Source organism: Sapajus apella, unplaced genomic scaffold, assembly GCF_009761245.1.
Source record: "Sapajus apella isolate SASKATOON/1434 unplaced genomic scaffold, GSC_monkey_1.0 scaffold30, whole genome shotgun sequence".
Taxonomy (NCBI): Eukaryota; Metazoa; Chordata; class Mammalia; order Primates; family Cebidae; genus Sapajus; species Sapajus apella.
Window position 1 is genome coordinate 4199260 of NW_022436970.1, and position 20536 is coordinate 4219795.

Consider the following 20536-nt stretch of genomic DNA (forward strand, 5'->3'; position numbering starts at 1 on the left):
TGACGTTTCAAGATTCAAGAGTCCTTTCCCCCTTCTTGATGAAACAATTTGCTTTTCAGATGCTTTGATAGAGTGAGCTGATTGTAGGACCTTATGAAGCATGTAAACCACACATTGTCCTTTTTTTTAAGGCATTGGAAGAAAAAGTTAACTCGAGTTAGAAGGGATTTAAGACCGTGTGAGGAACTTTAAGCCTTGATGTGGTTATCACCAAACCTTGCCTGTCTTATGTAAAGATTTTTGCCTGTGTCATGTTATCCTTGTTTTGTTCAATTTATTCCTCCCCCTCCAGGTGTCCTAGTTTTTCCTCTACTGTAGCTGGTTTTAAACAAAATAGAAAAACCTGGGTCTCCTCCACCCTCAGCATCTGAATTCTTCTCATTTGGTTACTCACTGTTTTTAAATAGTGATATAGTACATTCTTAGCAGTTTGTTTATTTTTAATTTTATTTTTTATGGAGACAAGGTCTCACTCCGTTGCCCAGGAGTGCAGTGCCACAGGGTGATTGCAGCTCACTGCAGCATTATAACTCTTGGGCTCAAGCGATCCTCCTGTCTTAGCCCCCCAAGTAGCTGGTACTACAGGTGCATGCCACCATGCCCAGCTCATCTTAGCAATTTTTAAATAACATTTGCTTCCAGTTATAACAGATGTAGACATTGGAAAAGATGAAACATAAAGCATTGGTCTATCTGTAGAGCCAAATGCCCAGAGGGATATAAATTGGTTACCATTCCATTTTATTTCTGTCCAGTCTTTTGGCTATATTTACATTTATGTATATGGAAATAGTTTATGAATTTGGGATCATACTATGATACTGTTTAGAATGATGCTTTTTAAACTATTTTACTGTAGGAATTTTATGATAGCTTGTAATGTTATTTTTAAAAACATATTTTTTGAAGGCTGCAGAATATGGATAAATTCATGATGACTTTTTAGAGGAAAATATCAAGATGATCTCACTAACAAATCCTAAGATTAAAAACAAAAGCAAACAATACAAAAGCTGACCCATCTTTGGAATACTACTATGAAATTCAAATTTTATGTTCTTAATAAAATCCTGTTTTGAATGAAATCAGTCTTCACGCTTTTCTTATTCCTTCTGGCTACGTTGCCTACAATTGAATTCACTGTTTTTATATACTTCCTTTGCTTTGCATTGGAACATGCTGATCCATTGTGACCCTCTGTGGTATTTCATAAAACCACACCCTACAAACCGCCCAGCCTTTTAAGTGTAGTAAACAGTATTGAGCAATTTTTGGGGTAATATTGTCAGAAGGGTTAGGTGCCATCCAACAATGGCTTATCATTTACCTTTAAGTGTTAGTAATATGCAGTTAAAGGAATGTCATAACTTTTTAACTTTATTTTGAAATTTGAGCTTAGAAAAAAATCTCCAAGGGACGTGAGCAAGAGTGAAAGCATCGTCTCCTACTGCCAGCCTTCTGGGAGACCCACCCCTGGTCTTCCCACTTGCCCCCTCCATGACCTCTCGTTGGTCGGAGAGGGCTGTGGAAAGTTCCAGGGAAGCTTCTCTTCCCTCCATTCCTTTTGCTCATTGTATTCTGCCCAGATTATAAAACTGAAGTATGTCTTAAGACACCAGCAACTTTCTCTTCGTCAAATCCAGACACATAGAAGCCGCCACAACCAAGAATTACCCAGCTACAAAGTGTCAGTAGTGGCCCGGTAAAAAAAAGCTGGTTTTAGGCTTAGTCCAGAACCTGGCCATCTTCCATTGGTTATCCTGATATATGCATCCTTGTCTCATTTCACTGTAGCCTGGTGATCATTGTGGCAGTCATTTTGGGATACTAGTGAGGTTAGAATAACTTCAGGCTTCCCTCGTGAATAGTGTTGGAAGAGGAGTGGTTAACACTGGGTTGGAGCTGGTGTGAAGGTTGAGTCCACTCTAGCGTCTATCCCTAGATCATGGTGCTGCTTTGATTGGGCCCTAATTTTCTCCTCTAGACAAAAGGAATTTAAGACTTCCAGCATTCCCTCCAGGCTTAACATTTTTTCGTTGAGGGCTGATGGTCACTGACTACTTTCAGTTGCATTTTAATGGAAGTTTGGCAGAAGCTGATTTCTCTGGGTTAGGGAAAATGACATAGGTTTAACAGCAAGGTAGATGTACATCACTTGTTTAATCAGTTTGCCTAGAATAGAGGTGGCAGAATTGGAGTTGGGAAGATCAAATGTAGCCTTTTTTCCTTCCAGAATGAGGTTTTTCTGTGCGTTTTTTTGAGGCAGAACCTCGTGGGGCAGGGCGAAAGTGAGCATACCCAAGTGAAGTGTATGGTTATGGGGAAATGGTTATTAGAAATCTCAATTGTCTCAATTTTCTAATATTAATTTTCAGAGGGTGACAGTTGTGTAATTAGTGTTATAATTGTTTGCCAGGGCTGTCATAACAACGTAGCACAGATTGGGTGGCTCAGATACCACAAATTTGTTTTCTCAGAACTCTGGATGTCCGGAGCCCACAATGAAGCAGGGCTGCCTGCTTCTGCGGCCTCTCTTCTTGACTTGCAAATGGCTTCTCTGGGTCTTCCCAGGTCATCTGTGTACCTGTCTGTGTCCTAATCTCCTGTTCGTATAAGGGCACAGTCATATGAGATTGGGACCCGCCGACTGACCCCATTTTAACTTAATTACCTCTTTACATACCCTCTCTAAATACAGTCAGAATCTGAGATGTTGAAGACTTCCACGTAGGAATTTTGGGCAAATACAATTTAGCCCATCACAATCAGGTAGCATTTGGTAGGAAGTATAGGTGCTTTTTATCTTTAAGGGAATAGGCAAATTGTTAAAAAAATAAAATAAAACTTGTCAAGTTGGTTAGTTGCATTTTCTTATACCATATTGTAGTATATGGTATAAGTATTTTTTAACCTTCCAGCCAGTGTGTAAATTGGAAACATTGTAGCTTAATTTGATAGTTTTAAACATAATCAAAGATGATGAAAACCCTGTTCTTAAATTTAGTCTGTTGGGCACTTGTGTGTCCTCAACTGCTGAAGACTAAAAATTTGAGATATTTCTCTTGTTTTAAGAATTTGACTGAAAACAAGCTGGGCACATTGGCTTACACCTATAATCCCAGCACTTTGGGAGGCCAAGGTGGGTGCATCACTTGAGGCCAGGAGTTCCAGACCAGCCTGGCCAAAGTTGCAAAACCCTAAACAAAAATTAGCCAAGCGTGGTGGCTCACACCTGTGGTCCCAGCTGTTCGGGAGGCGGAGGCACAAGAATTGCTTGAACCTGGGAGGCAGAGACTGCAGTGAGCCGAGATTGTGCCGCTGCACTTTAGCCTGGGTGACAGAGCAAGACCGTCTCTTAAAAAAAAAAAAAAAAAGGACTGAAAATGGTTGGCCCTGTCCCCCGTCTAGTTGAACCCTGGTACCCACTTGCTTCTCTACGACTTCAGCAGTCCTCCCAGCCTCGAGGGGTGATCCGTTAGTCTGGAAATCTCAGCGTTTGAGCGCTGGGGGGAAGTGCAAGTCTAGTTTACAGGGTTTTGACGTGCCAGGAACACTTCATGAGTGAGCGTGCCACCAAATTTGAGTGCATGTAGAAAGTTAGCTGTTTGCTACAACTGGGGATACTTCCTATTAGAGCCACATCTGCTGGGGTGGAGGCCTGCGTGGGTTGGAGGGTAGGGTGTGACTTCTTCCAGCTAGAGGAAAGAGAAGTAGCAGAGTGCCCGTCACAGAGAGAGCGCGTGTTTGACCCGCTCTTAGAATTTCCTTAGAGTAAGGATGGTCAGGTTGCCAGACTACCCCTCAAACGAGGACCTGGTACCTCCAGGAACCAGGGCAGAGCTCCGCTGGCACCTTTATGGCCCTGATGTACACTTAAGGGCACACAGCTGGGATTGCAGATTAACAGGGCAGAGCTGTTTCTCATCTGACACAGAATCCCCTATCGATTCTGTTTGGGGCTGTGGTTTGTATCATAATTATTTTTGTTCCTGCTTTTTTTCCCCCTCTTCAAGACCAAAAGCTTTTGGAGAGCTAGGAAGTTGTGTTCCCATTGTCAAGTGTGGGGCCTTGAAGGCCAGAACCTCAGAATGTAGAAGCTGAGTTAGTGGAAGGATGAAGGGCTGACCTCTACTGTCGGAAATCCCAAAATCTCTGATCTGGCTTTAAATAAGCAAAACAGCCCCACCAGACTTAGAGTCATCCACAGAACCCTGCAACCTCTGCTGTTGCCCATCCTGTGTGATGAGCCCACTGAGAACTTCATTTGAGAAGAGATGCCTCAGGAACAACTGCAGGGAACCTGGAGATAAGGCACCAGGTGATGATGTAAGCTAATTGCTGAGCTGGGTGGAGTTACTTAACCTTACGGTAGGGGGTGGAGCTTGACGCAACTCCCTTTTCCACCAACAAGCATTTCTTTCTACCTGTCGTTGAAGTGAATCATCAGTATAAGTGGAGAGCTGGGTGCATTCCTTCTCAGTTGTGTTAAAACTTGCTGGTATTCCCCCGGTATCAGCAGAGGTGTGTACAGACACTGCTTTAAAACTGGGAAGGAGGAAGACGAGGCCAGGGAGCCGAAGACTCACGGGGTAGATTTGTAGCAACGCTAGCCCAGCTGAACCCTTTCCAGCCTTGTTTTTCATCAGCCTTGAGGAAAAGTATAGGTAAGAACAAAGACACCACTGTGTGTTCGTTATATGAATGCGTAACATCTGCTCTTGGCGTGGAGTTTGATTTTGGTGTAGTACTGTTTTAATGTCAGTGGCATAATTCTAGCACATACCAAGGTTTTCCATTTTAAATGCTTGTCAGTGTTTGGAATTAGCTGTAATTTGTCAATTTTACTCTCCTTATGTTTAAAAAGAATGAAAGGCAAAGAATGAACTTTGAAAAGAATTGGGATCTGAATTCTGATCCCCTGTGCTTTGCTTCTTATCTTTCTTGACTATTTAGAAAAATGCACAGATTTTATTCCAAAAAGGAAAGCAATAATAGATGCTTTTATTTTTGAAAATAATGGAAAATAGAGACCATGTAAGTTCTATGAATGCTGTTTTCTATTTTAGAAATCACAGATTGAGGAGGAAACAATTGTGTTTTCCTTCCTGTTCTGTTTCGAATCTCAGTATTTCTGACTTAGAAACCTCCTGGAGAAGAGGGAGATACCAGCTCTACTTGGTTTCAAGTGAAACACCATCTGAGGTCATAAAATAGTTTGCTTGGAGAATAATTCATGGCTTATATGTGAATTTTTGGTTGGTGGCAAAAGAAATCTTCTCTTCCTCAGTATGAGTAATTTGGCTTACATGATTTATACTAAATTTTATTATTATTTTTTGTTTGAGAGAACGAAAGTCAAAGGCCGGAAAATATTCAACTGAGTTTTTCCTTCAGGTTTTCTATCAGTTTCCCACCTTTCCTACTCATACATGTGAATATACTGTGTATGATTAACACGTGATAGTTCTGTTTCTTTGCTGTCTCATTTGATGATGATTCATAAACTGTTAACTAGTTGTAGTGTATTCATATGTTGACAAACCTTGAAATAAATTTAAGGGCAGGCCACACCTTCATATTAATGAGCCAGGTTACTTTCAGTAAAGTATTTTTGATGTCATGAAGTGTTAAGATGATTGAAATTCTAAGACAATAAAAATGTGTCAATATGAAATGTCAAAGCCTGCAATCAAACCTGAGTTACTCTTTAGTACTTATTTTGTAGCTATGCTTTAATATTTCTTCTTTAATACTTATTTTGCATAAAGTAAAAGTACTTTACACATGTTTGAATGAAATACTGCCAGTGAAAGAAACAAAAGCAAACAACTCGGTAAGAGAAGAGGGATTTTAAAGTTAAGTTTGTGCTGGCTCCAGGCTGGTGAGTTTCATTAGCAATGACCAGAAAGAGAAAGAATGGCCATGGTGGTGGGTGTGTTTTCTTTTTCTTTTTTTAAATGTCTGTAAGGTGTAGAAAGTAAACTTTAATTCTTGTGGGAATCTAGTAAGATGACGGTGAAGTCAAGAAGAGAGGAAGAAATGCTTTTTATTTAATTAAGAGAAAGTAAACATCTGTATTAGTTACAGATGTTAGGCGTTAACCTTTTTTATTCCTATTTTTATGAAAATTTGCCTTTTTAAATTAAATAAAGGTTTTTTGGAATCCTATATAGCAACTAAATGTTGATTTAAAACATCACATTTGGGAAAATCTCTTGTCATTGTGGAATATAATGAAAAGATATAAAATGAAGGCAGGCATCAAATTATATGAATTCTGCTACTTGAGTATAGAAGTTTTATTCCAGAGTGGTTTGTTTGGTGGATGTAGTGATGGTGGGGGGCTCTATGTACAGCACTTACTAAGGCAAGTGCTAGAACAGGAGCTTCTGTGGTTTTGATGGTTCTGTTGGGATGGGAGAGTTGTTTGGGATCTTTTATGTTTCATTCCAGGCAATGTTTATTTTTCTCAGTCTGTACTTAGGGTTTTACCAAGTCAATTTTCATGTGAAGCCATTTTCATATTGTTTCTCTCACCTTGATGGAAATCTTTTCCTTCTCAGGTGCTTTGAGTTAAATATGATGCAATGTGCTAGTAGCATAGAGGGGGCTTTCCTTTCTACAGGTGGGCTTGAAGTGAGCCTGCTACTCCCTCACCTTGGATCATGGAGGTTTCAGAGACTGTTGGCCTTTAGGGCAATGGCAGAAGCACATGTTCTCAGGTATTTTCTGAGTCTATTTTGATTGCGTTCCCAGTGGCCAGAATTCCCCAAGGGTCACTCCACACACCCTCATCTACAGTAAATATTTGTGCTTCCTCTGTGCCTGGTCTGGTTTTCTCAGTACCCAAGAGCACAGGTGGGCAGTGGGATGTGGGCAGGCATTACCCAGGTGCCCCCCCTACAGGGACCACAGGGAGACTCCCCTGCCCTTCAGACTAAGTGGAAACAGAGATCAAGCAGTCAGGTGGAGTCAGTAGAGTTTCATAGAATACATGGAAAAAAGCTCCACTTTTGGTGATGTAAGCTGTCTTGTTCACTTCACTATTACTCATCTGGCCTGCGGCAGGCGAGAAGATCACATGCAATTATAAACAGCCTCCTCTGACTAAGGTCAGTGACTGGAAACCCTGTCATGTTATCAGAGGTCATTTGGTCATAGATTCTTGGGCAGAAGCCATTTAGAGGCCAGGGCCAGGGCGGGGTGGGGGGGGGGTGTGCGTGACCTTTGAGCCTTTGCCAATGCTGGGATTTGACCCCTTTTAGCTCAATTAACTGCATCCAGGAGTTTATTTTGGCTGAGATCTGCCATGCCAAGTTGACAGGCTTGAGAATCGAAGGAAATCTCTAACTTCATTCAAGGAAATAGCATGGCAGGCTTTAAGGCATTTTGATAACACTCCACTTTTTCTCTCTTGCCCTGTTGTGTTGAGTATTTCAGGGCCATACCTGTTGTATCTGAGGTTAACCAGTGAGTGATCTATCTGAAAGGAATTGTTCTCTTTGGACACTGTCCTGTGTGGTATTTGTGTAACTATTTAGTTTAGCTCATTCAAAAGGCTGTTTAAGTCACTTGCCTTGTTCATTACTTGAAAATAAGTTTTCTCTTTATTCTTTAAGTTAGTTACCAAATATTTTCTAAGTGTCTCTTGTGCTAGACAAGGAGGGAGACTTCCTTTTCCCTTTCACTTGCTCATTTTTGTTGAGCTAATTTTTTCTTTAAGGTCGATTGTTCTTTTCCTCTTACTTTTGTATTCACTTGATTTGTTTATTTGTTTTTAAATAAGTACTTTAACAGCCATGAAGCATTGGCCTAATGAGAGTGGTGATCAGATTGGGAAAACGCCCCTTCATTTTGCTAGCTGGTTTAAAAAAATGAATTTTCTTTAAATTATTTGTTCGTTGATGAGGGCCACCCACCCCAGGTGACTGTTTCACTGTGTGTATGCCAGGAGAATCCTCCGTTCCTGGAAAAAACAAGTGACTTAGCTGGAAATGTTATGAAAGCTAAAGAGTACAAGTGTCAGAGAGAAAGGGATGTTGGGGGGCGGGTAAGAGAAAGAGAAGACAAGATACAGTCAGGGCCCTGTCACCCGAGCAACACTGCAGATCCCTGGAGAGATGATACATTTATTCCTTTTTAGGGATATTGCCGTTAAAATTTGATTTTGAGCATGACACAGAACTGAAGGCTTTGATGACAAAGCCAGCATCTCAGTTTAGCAATAACCAGGTTAGGGAAAAAACCCAGAAACTCAACAGTGAGATCAGCTCAGCCATGTGGGTGGGGCAGCCCACTGTCCCGTCTTGGGCGGGGAGCAGCCCCGGTCACTTCATCTGCCTGATCCTGGGTTTTATCCGCTTCACAATTTCATTTCCTTTTTGTTGTGCTTCTGCACATCTATATTTTGCTTTGCTTCTTATTTCTTAAGGGAGGGGAGAAGTGTGGGTAAGGTAAAATGCAGCTTGCAAGCTCCCAAATGGCAAGTGTACCAGTTAGAATCGAAGTAGCCTCCCAACATGAAGGTGCAATTCATGTATTCAGCAAAATGTCCCGAGCCCCTCAGAGGCCACTGCTTGAAATACCAGTGCAAACAGAAGAAGCTAAAAAGCACGTTAGGCCCTGAGCCAGTGGCGTGCACAGCCATCTGCGACCACCTACGTCTCTGCTTTCAGGGAACTTCAGCCTAGTGGAGGAGACCCGTGATAACCAAGTCAACTGATAATATAATTAGTGGTAGTGTTGGGGGCCATAAGGACATCAGAGTAAGGGCATCACAATTGTGGGTGGATGATCTTTGGTAAGATGGCACATTTTTGTTTTCTTCTGCCTGGTATATCTCCTGACACTTTCTAATGTGTCTATTTTTGGTTAGTATGGAAGTTGTGGCTGACAGTAGGTTAGTGGTTAAAAGAAAAAAAAAGCCAACTTACTTTTAGAAGTCTTTATAAATATCATTCTCATAGAAAGCTATAACCTCTTATGCCCAGAAGTGTAAGTGGCTGTTGGTTGTGGAGCAGAATGAATGGATATTTCCTGGAAAAAATATTTCCACTCATCAAAGATGCGCAAGTCTCTTTTCGTCTAATCAGTATTGGAAACTAGGAACATCCACACCTATGGAATATCCTCAGAGAGAATTAATTATGCTGCCCTCCAAGAAGTGTAGCAGTTTATACATAGAGGTAAAGGCCTGAACTTGAGGCTGTACCGTTGAGGGCAAAAGTGCCTTTTGTCCCCCAGTTTTGTCATTTGCCAAAAGCAATTGTGTTAGATTAACTGACCTCCAATAGCAGAGCTCAATGTTTCTCTCATCCCCAAGTCAAAACTGATTTTAGCAACCCATCGAACCAGGCTTGGTAAATGATTTTTTGCAACTTTATGATAAATATTGATGGGGAGGAATGAATGGGAACACATACGCAGATCAACACCGTCATGAGACTGATTACTTCCTAAATTTCTTAAATTTAGCACTACTGAGAATAAAGCTGTCTTTTCTGAGTCTCTCAAGTGGGCAGGGGCAGGGGCAGGGAAGTTCCTATGCTGTGCTTGGGGACAGGGAAGCCCTTGGGACCCACTGTGGCCTTAGTCTAAGCAGCGTTAACAGCCTCAGCTCGCCAAGTGCTGAGCACTGTGCTAGAGGGTGTACGACCCTCTCATCTCATGAGACCTCACTGTTACAGCTGATAGAGATGACATCCAGTTCTTCTGAGTTGCATATGGCAAGCTAAAGTTAGGGCATGTCAGACTCCAGACTCCGTGATGCCACTGTGTTACCCTAAATCCAGTCAGCCAAGGCATCTGTTAAAGAAAAGAGAAATCTGATTATTGTCAAATGTGCAATTGTTATATTTTTGTTAGAGTCTGCCTCTCCAGTGAACAATGTATTTCCTTCAAGTGGTGACTCACAGATTTCACAGAATCAGCAAGGTGCTTGCCCTGCAGCCAGTACCTGCCTCCACGTCCCCACATCAGTCCTCCTTGCTGTGCTTCTTGTTTGAGTTTTTATCATCTTCTAACACTGTGTACTTTACTAATTGATTCTGTATTGCTTGCTACCTATCTCCCCTTGATAAAATGCAGACTTCACAAAAGGAGGGGGTCTTGTCTGTTTTCTTCCCTGGCACATCTCAGGTGCCTAAAACAACCATGCCTGACATGCAGTGGTGTCCAGTGAGAATTTGTTGAATGAAGAAATGGGAGAGAAAGAAACGCAGACCCCAGAGGTTTAGGAGGGTCTGTGTAAAGGAGTCTTCAGGCGGTCTTCCTGGGGGTGCCCTGAAGGACATCGTGATCCTGATTTTGGTCAGTTTGGAGACTATGGTTTCTTCTGAGCTGTCACTAGTTGGAGGTGAGTTGTCTGCGGGTCACCTAATCCCACCTTGATGCGTTAGTAAAATGGAATTCACTGGGTGCCAGACGTGCCTGCATGCTCTGTCTGAGGGCTAGAGTCTGCTTCCCTTGCTTCTCTTCTAGAAAGAGGTCTGTCCACAAGGGATTAGCCCTGTGAAGTTCCTACTGTTGTTCACTGACCCAGCGAGTGTGTTACCCATTATGGGTTTTTCCTACCTAATTGCCCTTCTGGTTTTCAGTGTTCAACATGCTGCAGTTACATGTTCCGCTGTGGTTTTACTTAGCTTAATCCTTTATTAATTGCCTCTTGTTCAAACTCCCTAAGAGCAGATTATCCTTTGCTTGCAGCTTCTGCTCCATTGCTATTGGACTTCTTTTTTTTTTAGTCATGACATCAGAAAAATAACCAAGTGTAAGTTTCATAATAGCAAGTAACGCTATTTTATTTCTATCCAATTTACCCCAAATTTGAGCAATATTACACCTTAAAATAATAGAGCTGGCTCTTGGACAGCATGTGAAAACTATATGCTTTATGGTAGATGGGTATTTTCCAGTGTCTACTTACCATAAAGCTCAAGATTTAGCCTACCCCACTCCACCCAGTACCTCCATTTCCCATAACCTGCCTTAGGGCCATCTCAATGCCCTGTAAAGCAATCTTTGTTGTAGACCCACTGTGTGACTGGAATGTGATACACACAAGTGACCAAGCCATGGCCCTGTTTGCAGGGAGCTTCCAGACCAGTAGCAGAAATGGACACATAAGTAAACATCTGCACTACTGATAGGCCTCTGCCAACAGGAGTGGAGCTTGAGGGCCAGGAAGCCTTCCCAGAGGCACTGGAGCATGCCAGGTGGGAGCAGGGCATTTCTAGCAGAGGGGAAAGCATGATGTGCTCTGGGAACTAGAGAACTAAAATTCATAGTCACCCTACTTGGCTACATGTATAAGGTACATGGAAGATGACAGTGGAGGGGCATGCAGGGGCCAGAGCTGGGTAGACCGTGTCTGCCACAATGGTTCATCGTAGGTTACAAAGAACCAGTGCAGAGTGGGTGAGGCTTACGCTATTTGGTTAATAATTTGGCTGCATTGACAAGATATGGAAAAGAGGAAGTTGGGACTTCCTATGAATTTCATCCTCAAGGTATTTAATCAATGAGGTTGGGATGGCGGGAAGGGGCCCTCATTTGCTTGCCTGGTGCTCAAGCCTGAGGTCCTGGCCATTAATAGTGAGGGAGGTATTTATGGAGGCGCAGGGTATGAGCGTGCCTAAGGAGAGCTGCAGCATGAATAGAGGCCCAGGATGGACTTTGGGGAATATCCACGTAAGGTCTCAGTTCTTTATGGGAGAGCCCATGCACTCATCCACATTTGGAATTCTTTGCAAAGTGAGCGGTATTTGAACTTCCTTAGAGTCTTGCCACTCCCACCAGATGTATTAGTATCACCAGGGAGCTTGTTAGAAATGTATGTTCTTGAGGCGCAGCTCACACCTACCCAATCAGACTGCATTTTAAGCAGATCCCAGGTGATTCCTATGCATGTGAAGTGCTCGAACACTGCTCTGTGGCAAAACGACTTTGCTAACCATGGAAGAGGGTGATTTTTTTTCCTTTTCCTTTTGTGTTTTTTTATAGGACCTATTTACCTTTTAGAATTTTTTCAGAATTATAGACTGCAGAATATATAAAGTGTCAATGTAATTAGCAATTAATAGATGATATTTCGCTGGAATACATAGTTGTTTCCACGCAAATGCCATTTCTTACATGGAGATGGCACATGTCTTGTTAGGGTTTAGGCTCATTTGCAAGGAGCAACGCTGCAGGCAGGCATGCTTCCGGGACCTTAGTTGCTGAGATCTCAAACTGCTGCCCCAGCATAGCGGATGGCACGGTGACAAAGTCCCTGTTCATCATCACATTGCCTGCGGTAATCTATCACACTTTGTCCCCCAGTGACCTAGTTGATGGGGGACTTCATGTCTCCATTTGTGCTGATGCTCACTGCATCCCCAAGTGGCACATATTTAATATAATTGTCATCGCTCTTTAATAGTATCTCATTCCACGTCAGCTGCACAAAAATTTGAGGTTAATTACAATGAATGTTTTCTCGATCATTATTATTGGGAGCTGTTTAATAGTTTATTTGGTATGTGAAGATTCACATCTAGATTGAGGCTTATACATCTTCATTTAAAGAAAGAGTTTTTGGGTTGGAAAAACATCAGCACGACATGAAAAAGCATGAAAACTGACACAGAACTTAAGCAGCTGGAAACAAAAATTATAATGGTGCATAGTGAGCTAAAGATCCATTTTTAAATGTGAACTCCCGTTTCAGTTTATAAGTGATTACTAACAGTTTCACCAGGTTTCCTGGAATTAAATATTTTGTTATTTGCTCCCAAAGTTAGCCCTCAAACATTAGTATTTCTTGTGTCCTTTTGATTTGAATATTTGTTTTTAACACACAAGGATATCAACTCTGTAAATCAGGTAATATGTTCATGCTTTCAGTTAATCAAAAGTGGCTCCTGATTTCAGTTTTGGGTATCAGGTAACATTGTTGCGGAAATGAGGTTCACTGTGAAACTTTTTTTTTTTTTTAAATCATTTTGTTGTTTCTTTAAGTATATGTGAGCTTATAACTCCGGACACTGGGAAATGACCCTGTGTTTTCTACATTATAGAAAAGTGAGGAGAATGAAGCAATTTCAAGAAAATTAGATTTATGTGGAAAATAATTCTGCATCTAGTTATTCATTATCAGATATGAGGTAAACACACTGAGAATACCACATTTTGGCAACTCAGACAAGACTATCTTCCAAATATGTAACCCTGGGAAGAAGGTAACATATCATAGTGTTTGTTAAGACATCAAGCAACCAAGAAATGTTTACTGGGGGCTTGTTTTCTACAAGGTTGCATGGAAAATACACACTAGCCTAAGACATGGACAGCAGCCCGGAGTGATGTGCAGCCGCTTAGGAGAATTAAGATTTACACACTTGAAAAGGTACAAACAAATCTGGGCATGGTGACTCACACCTGTAATCCCAGCACTGTGGGAGGTGCAGGCAGGAGGATCCCTCGAGGCCAGGAGTTCAAAACCAGCCTGGGCAACTTGGGGAAACCCGTGTCTTTACCAAAAAAAAAAAAGAAAAAAAAATTAGCCATGTGTGGTGGCGTGCCTATAGTCCCAGCTACTCACAGGGGCTGAGATGGGAGGATCGCTTGAGCCCAGGAGATCAAGACTGCAGAGATTGCACCACTGCACTCCAGCCTGGGTGGCAGAGTGAGACCAAGAGTGGTCTAGGTATTCAGACTGTAGGAATTCAGAGAGTCTCGAGGCTGGTTATTATGGGGGTGGTTCATCCTGGGAAGATGAGGGAAAGGAGGTGCTGGCTGCTTGGAGCCTGGAAGAATCAAGGATTTCCAAAAGTATGGGGAGAAAGTGTGAAGGATGAACAAACAGACACCGGGGCTGAGTGCCCTGAAAACTTTGAAGATACTACATTGACCTATTTAGAAAACCAAGCAGATGTGGCTGTTATTGACAAGTGGGTTTTTTTTGTTGTTGTTGTTGTTGTTATTTTCTTTCTTTCTTTTGGAGACAAAGTCTCACTCTGTCACCCAGCCTGGAGTGCTTTGGCACAATCGTGGCTCACTGCAACCTCCCCCTCCCAGTTTCAAGCAGTTCTCCTACCTTAGCCTCCCAAGTAGCTGGGATTACAGGCACAAGCCACCCTGCCCAGCTACTTTTTTTGTATTTTTAGTAGAGATGGGTTTCACCATGTTGGCCAGGCTGGTCTCAAACTCCTGAGCTTAGATGATCCACTTGTCTTGGCCAACCGAGATGTAGTAATAGATTCCAGAGTTCACACTGGTGGGCCAGACAAGACTTTGAATGCTGATGAGAGCTTCAGTCTTTCTGTAAACTCCCTTTCTTCTTGACAGTGCATGGGCCCAGGGGCTCCAAAGGTGGGTACCTGCCATACACTGATCTGCATAACTGGGGAAATAGACATCCCACAGCACCCATGAGCTACCATGCCTGGCCGGCAAGTGACTTAAGTTGGATCCTCCACTTCCTGCCTAATAGAAAGTCTGAAGCATAGGGCAAAAGTTAAAGAAGGATCCTGTGTTCTGCTGGTTAAATATAACAGAGGTCTGACTCCATGGCAATTACGGGAGAGGTACACTTTGTTCTGTGTAAATTCTCTTAATGTGTTCCCTGTGCCTTTACCCCATGATTATTTAGCACTTTTTCTCCAGGGTCACAGGGACAGAGAGAAAGTACACCCATAAAACAATGTCATCTAGAGGCAAAAGCTTGTGATGCTCAAGCATGCACTCTGACGGGGGGGGGGTGGGGGGGCAGGGTGTGTAGGAACAATGCTCTACTAATGATTACAGAGTTTGCCCTGCACTCTCTGCAGAAGTCCTTCAGTATCCAGTCTAGCACTCGCAGTAACTTAAGGGTGGATTTTTAAAAATCACAATGCCCTTAGATTTGTATTGAATTTAACCAGGCTGAGATCCCTGAGATCCAAGTGTGATAGCATGTCCTTTTTGGATGAATCAGACAACAAGGAAAAAATCTCCAGTGTGTGTCCAGCTTTAGAGATGTAGTAATGGATTCCAGAGTTCGCACTGGTGGGCCAGCCAAGTCTTTGAATGCTGATGAGGGCGTCATTCTTTTGGTAAACTCCCTTTCTTCTTGATAGCGCATGGGCCTGGGGTTCCAAACATGAGTACCTGCCAGACAGTGACCTGCATAACTGGGGAAAATACACATCCTACGGCACCCATGCATCAGGAGATAGGGGCATCACCATAATATAGCCCTTTTTCTGTTGATTATAGTTTTTTCTCTCTGTGATCACACACTTGTTTTATCTTTGCTTTAAGAATTTCATCTTAAGAAGTCTTTTGGGGTATAGGGCAGCACTCAGAGTAGCAGAAAAGTCAAGTGTCAGGTGGTTTGTTTGCACGTTTAATAGACTTGAAGATAAAATCTCTGAATTTTTATTTGCAAGTAGCTTTTCTGAGAGTTGAGGGCAAACTTTTGCCCTTTGGTCTCCCTGAGGAATTCTAGGATTTCACGGGTAGGGGTGTGTTTTGGACTGCAGGCTGAATGTGGTTGGCAGGGTGGTGGCATGAGGAGGGCACATATTTTAAGCGTTTCTAGGGCAGATCCACGATCCCTTACCTGCCATTCCAAAGTCCAGAAACCCCTGAAAACCAAAGACATCTTCGTAGGTTTGTAGGAAATTGATTTGAGAGCAAAACCTGCTATGAATAGATTTGAGAATATTCTAGACATTATGTATAACACTTCATTCAGCCCTTTGTGCCTCTTGCTGCACAGATACTAGCATTTGCTTATGGGCCCTGCCCCAGCCCCTACTGGGGATGCTATACAATAATTGGAGTAATCACTGAGTCATTTTATCAGTTCGTTTTCTTGCTGCTAGTAAAGACATACCCAAGACTAGGTGATTTAAAAGAAAAAGATGTTTAATGCTTCACAGTTCCACATGGCTGGGAGGCCTCACAATCATGGCAGAAGGCGAAAGGCACATCTTACATGGCAGCAGACAAGAGAGAAATGAAAGCCAAGTGAAAAGGGAAACCCCATATAAAATCATCAGATCTCATGAGACTTAGTCACTATCGCGAGAATGGGGAAAACTGCCGCCATGATTCAATCATCTCCCACTGGGTCCCTCCCACAACATGTGGGAATTATAGGAGCTACAATTCAGGATGACATTTGGGTGGGGACACAGCCAAACCATATCAGTCATCGTTCTAAAATGAGAAAAAAAAGGAAGAATTCTGTAGCATGTTTGGTCCCAGGGGTTTCCAAAGAAGGCTTGCTTTAAAGGGGTATTAGTTTGCTAGGGCTGCCATGACAAAGCACCATGAACTAGGTGGCTAACAACAGACATTTATTTTCTATCAGTTTAGGAGTTCAGAAATCTGAAATTAAGAGTCAGCAGGATATGCTGTCTCTGAGCCCTATGGGAAGATCCTTTCTTGCTCTTCTCGCTTATGATGATTGCCAGCAGTGCTCTGTGTTCCTTGGCCTGTAAATGACCGTCTTCTCCTGTGTCTTCACATCACATCGTCTTTCCTCTGTGCCTGTTTGTTTCTGTTTCTACCTTTCCCCTGTTCATAAGAACACCAGGGCTCAACCTAATGATCTCATTTCATTCATTCATTAATTTATTCTTTTTTTTTTTTTTTTTTTGGAAACAGAGTCTCGCTCTGTCACCATGCTGGAGTGCAGTGGTGGTGAGATCTTGGCTCACTGCAACCTCCGCCTCCCAGGTTCAAGTGATTCTCCTGCCTCAGCCTCCCGAGCAGCTGAGACTACAGGCTCACACCACCCCACCCAGCTGATTTTTGTATTTTTAGTAGAGGTGGGATTTCACCATGTTGGCCAGGATTGTCTCAATCTCTTGACCTCATGATCGGCCTGCCTTGCCCTCTCAAATTTCTGGGATTACAGGCATGAGCCACCGCATCCGGCTCATTTATACTTTTTAAAATAATTTTTCTTTTTTTTTCCTTCCTCCCTTCCCCTGTTCTCCTTCCTCTTCCCTCCCCACTTTCCTCCCTCTCTTCATTCATCCCTCCTTCAGCGTCTTGCTCTGTCACCTAGGCTGGAGTACAGTGGCATGATCATGGCTCACTGCAGCCTCAACTTCCCTGACCTAAGCAATTCTCTCACCTCAGCCACTTGAGTAGCTGGGACCATGGGGGTGTGACACCATGCCTGGCTAAGTTTTTAAAAAAGTGTTGTAGAGATGGGGTTTCACTATGTTTCTCAGGCTGGTTTCGAACTCCTGAGCTCAAGGGATTCTCCTGTCTCAGCCTCCCAAAGTGGTGAGATTACAAGCATGAGCCACTGTGCCTGGTGACCTCATTTGAACTCAGTTACCTCTGTGAAGACACTGTTTCCAAAAAAGGCCACATTCTGAAAGGCTGGGAGTTGGGACTTCAACTTACCTTTCCAGGATACATGGTTCCTCATCTTATAAGATAGAGAATGGGTCCAGATGAGCTCTTTCATTCTTTATTTTTGTTCAGACCAGTGCCAAGTTCAAGCAACACCTTTGCCTCAGGGCTTTCCTGGTGCCCCTGGGAATGTGTGTAAGCAGCAGCTGTATCACTGAATGGGCGTCACACTGGAAGCTGCCACATCCCCTCTTAACTCCATGTGTTGGAGAAATCCCTTCCCTCCGACAATTTTGCCTGTGAGAATCAAGTCAGGTTTTGCAGTGAGAACTGAGCTGAGTGTAGAGTAAGTTCCCGAGATACTTCTGGCACTGTTGTCACTCCCACCCGGAGAAACCTAGAATGTTCCCAGGTGCATTCAGAGATTGTGCAGGAAGTGACAGTGTTCCGCACATATAAACACTCAGTGGCAAAGAGGTTGATGCTTAAGTACACAGGAAGTGTGCAGCAGGGCACATAATTGTGCACCACTGAACTCCACCATGCAGTTTACCGTCTGTCCAGTACATTAACCCTGTGAGGTCCACTCTCGGTGCGACACTGGGAACAGGTTTTATTGTTGCTTACTCATTTGAATGGTGTCTCCTTTGGCTAGACCTTGTCCTGAGCACCGGGCACACATAGATGCTCGGCAGCGTCAGGATACTGTGTGCCTCTGCATGCCCAGCTCTAGTCCTGGCATCCCAGGAGCATACGGTGACAGTGGAAGTAAAGTGCAAGCCTGGTCCTGGGAACCAATGACTGCCAGAATTAATTAAAAGTAAGCATCATCTTTTCCCTGGTTAGTTAATCCAGGCTGAATTCCCTGAGTGGTTCCTGCCATTAGAACTTGCTCTCTTTTTTCATTAGACACAGCTCAATGTGGCCTCCATGTTGACATTAAGCTCATAGTGCCTGTACTTGGCCAGCACTGTTTTCTTTTTGATCACAAGGATGTGGGTGATACTGGTCAAGGAATTGACTTTCAGGGTTCCAAATGAATAATTAGTTCAGAAGTGTGTCCCCATACTTGATTTTCAGTACAATCTGTATCTCTGTGGGTTTTTGTTTGTTTGAAGGCTATGTGCTTTATAAATTGGGGATAGAAGGAGCCAATTTATTATAAAAATACATAATTAAACAATTAAAAATATATCTTTATAGCCAGGGGTGGTGGCTCACACCTATAATCCCAGCTGCTTGGGAGGCTGAGGCAGGAGAATCGCTTGAACCTGGGAGGCGGAGGTTGCAGTGAACCAACACTGTGCCACTGCACTCCAGCCTGGGTGAGACAGTGAGACTTCATTCCAAAAATAAAAATAATAAAAAAATGTGTCTGGCCAAGTGTAGTGGCTCACACCTGTAATCCCAGCAGTTCGGGAGGCAGAGGCAGGAAGACCGCCTGAGGCTAGGAGTTTGAGACCAACCTGGGCAACATAGTGGGACCTGTCTCTATAAAAATAAAAATTAGCCAGGCATGTTGTGTCTGTAGTCCCAGCTACTCAGGAGGCTGAGGTGGAAGGATTGCTTGAGCCCAGGAGGTTGAGGCTGCAGTGAGCCATGATCAGGCCACAGTACTCCAGCCTTGGTGACAGAATAAGACCCCATCTCAAGATTTAAAAAAAAATATATATTTTATGAAGTACTGGTTGGCTTAATGTTTCTTCTAACCGTGAGGTTAGGTGGGCTGTTCTGGTCACTCAGTGTCCTGCCACTGACTGACATGATCTTATCTTGGAATTTTTTTCTTTGCCTCCTGGCCTCACCACCATTCCTTTTCTTTCACACATCCATGAAATGAAGACTAAGATCCACCTTGCCAAGTTGTTGTAGGGATGAGTGATGGTGTCTCTGAGGCACCAAGCACTGTGCTGCCACCCAGAAGCTGCCTGATGACCCTGGAAGTTATGACCATTGTTCACAGGTTTTCCTACGTTTCAGATCATTCTTGAATAATCATCATTGATCAGCTTCTTTGAGCTCTTAATATATATAGCCAGCTTTCACAAAGGCAAAACCTGTACTAGAAACACTGCTGTCTGACTTTGGATCCTCTGGAGGAGGAGTAGATGGCCTTTTTGTGGGCAGGTGTCTCTTTTTTTTGTTGTTCCTATGTCTCTTTACCTCTATTTCCTGCCCCCCACTTTGGTGCCCACCACGGTCTCTTGTGTATGGTGGACGCTCCTGGACAATCTGAGGAATAAAACCAATTGTGAAACAGTTTCCAAAAAGGGAACAGTTTTTGTTTCCCCCTTTCCTTATAGCCTTGTGAGTTGCTATCTCTCTTGGCTCCATGATTAATAGCATAAAAGAAAGAGCTATTTTCTTAACCCCTGGTGGTTGCACATATATGGGGAAAAGGCATAATAGAATATGCTGGCAATAAAGACAAGTCACAGATTATCATTTTCTTTGGTGGCTGAATGGGTGTTTCAGTAATTTATAGGTGAAACTTTCCTTTTTGTGACTTCTACTGAACAACATTTTTACTACCAAAAGATAAAGGAACAAAATTTTCTAACAAACTACTTAAGCTTCAATATTTTTATTAGTCACCACATATTAATAAAAAATATTTTTCTTAGCACATATTTTTTTAGTCAACACATGTATACACAGCTCTGATGATATCTGTATAGAAGCCTACACAGATAGCTACATCGATATCATTAGCTACTTGGGAGGCTGAGGCAGGAGAATCACTTGAACCTGGGAGGCAGAGATTGCAGTGAACTGAGATTGTGCCACGACATTCCAGCCTGGGCGAGAGCGTGAGACTCCATCCCAAAAATAAATAAAAATAAAAATGTGTCTTTGGCCAAGTGTAGTGGCTCACACTTTATAATCCCAGCAGTTTGGAAGGCAGAGGCAGGAAGATCGCCTGAGGTTAGAAGTTTGAAACCAACCTGGGCAGCATAGCGAGACCTTGTCTCTACAAAAAAAAATTTTTAAATTAGCCAGCCATGGTGGTGTGTGTCTTAACTCTGGTGGTTGCCCATCTATGGGAAAAAGGCATAATAGAATATGCTGGCAGTAAAGACAGGTCTCAGATTATCGGATATTTCAGTAATTTGTAGGTGAAAGTTTATATGTGTATATATGTGTTAAAGATAGACGCACATACAGGTGTCCCTGGCTCCCAGGAGTCTCTGTGACCCAA

At 42.9% G+C, this 20536-nt stretch overlaps 1 protein-coding gene across 9 annotated transcripts in view; it reads left to right on the plus strand.

The window, feature by feature from the left end:
* The window catches only part of NEDD4L (NEDD4 like E3 ubiquitin protein ligase), a 356397-nt gene that overhangs the window by 168722 nt on the left and 167139 nt on the right, over positions 1-20536 (plus strand). Inside the window, exon 1 of one of the 9 annotated variants that reach the window (XM_032293596.1) lies at positions 3922-4664. The exons of 7 other annotated variants lie outside the window; for them this stretch is intronic. The gene's annotated coding sequence lies outside the window, so the exon portion shown is untranslated. Of the gene's footprint in view, positions 1-3921; positions 4665-20536 lie in introns of those variants that run through there. One more of the 9 variants, XM_032293598.1, reaches the window with a different exon arrangement.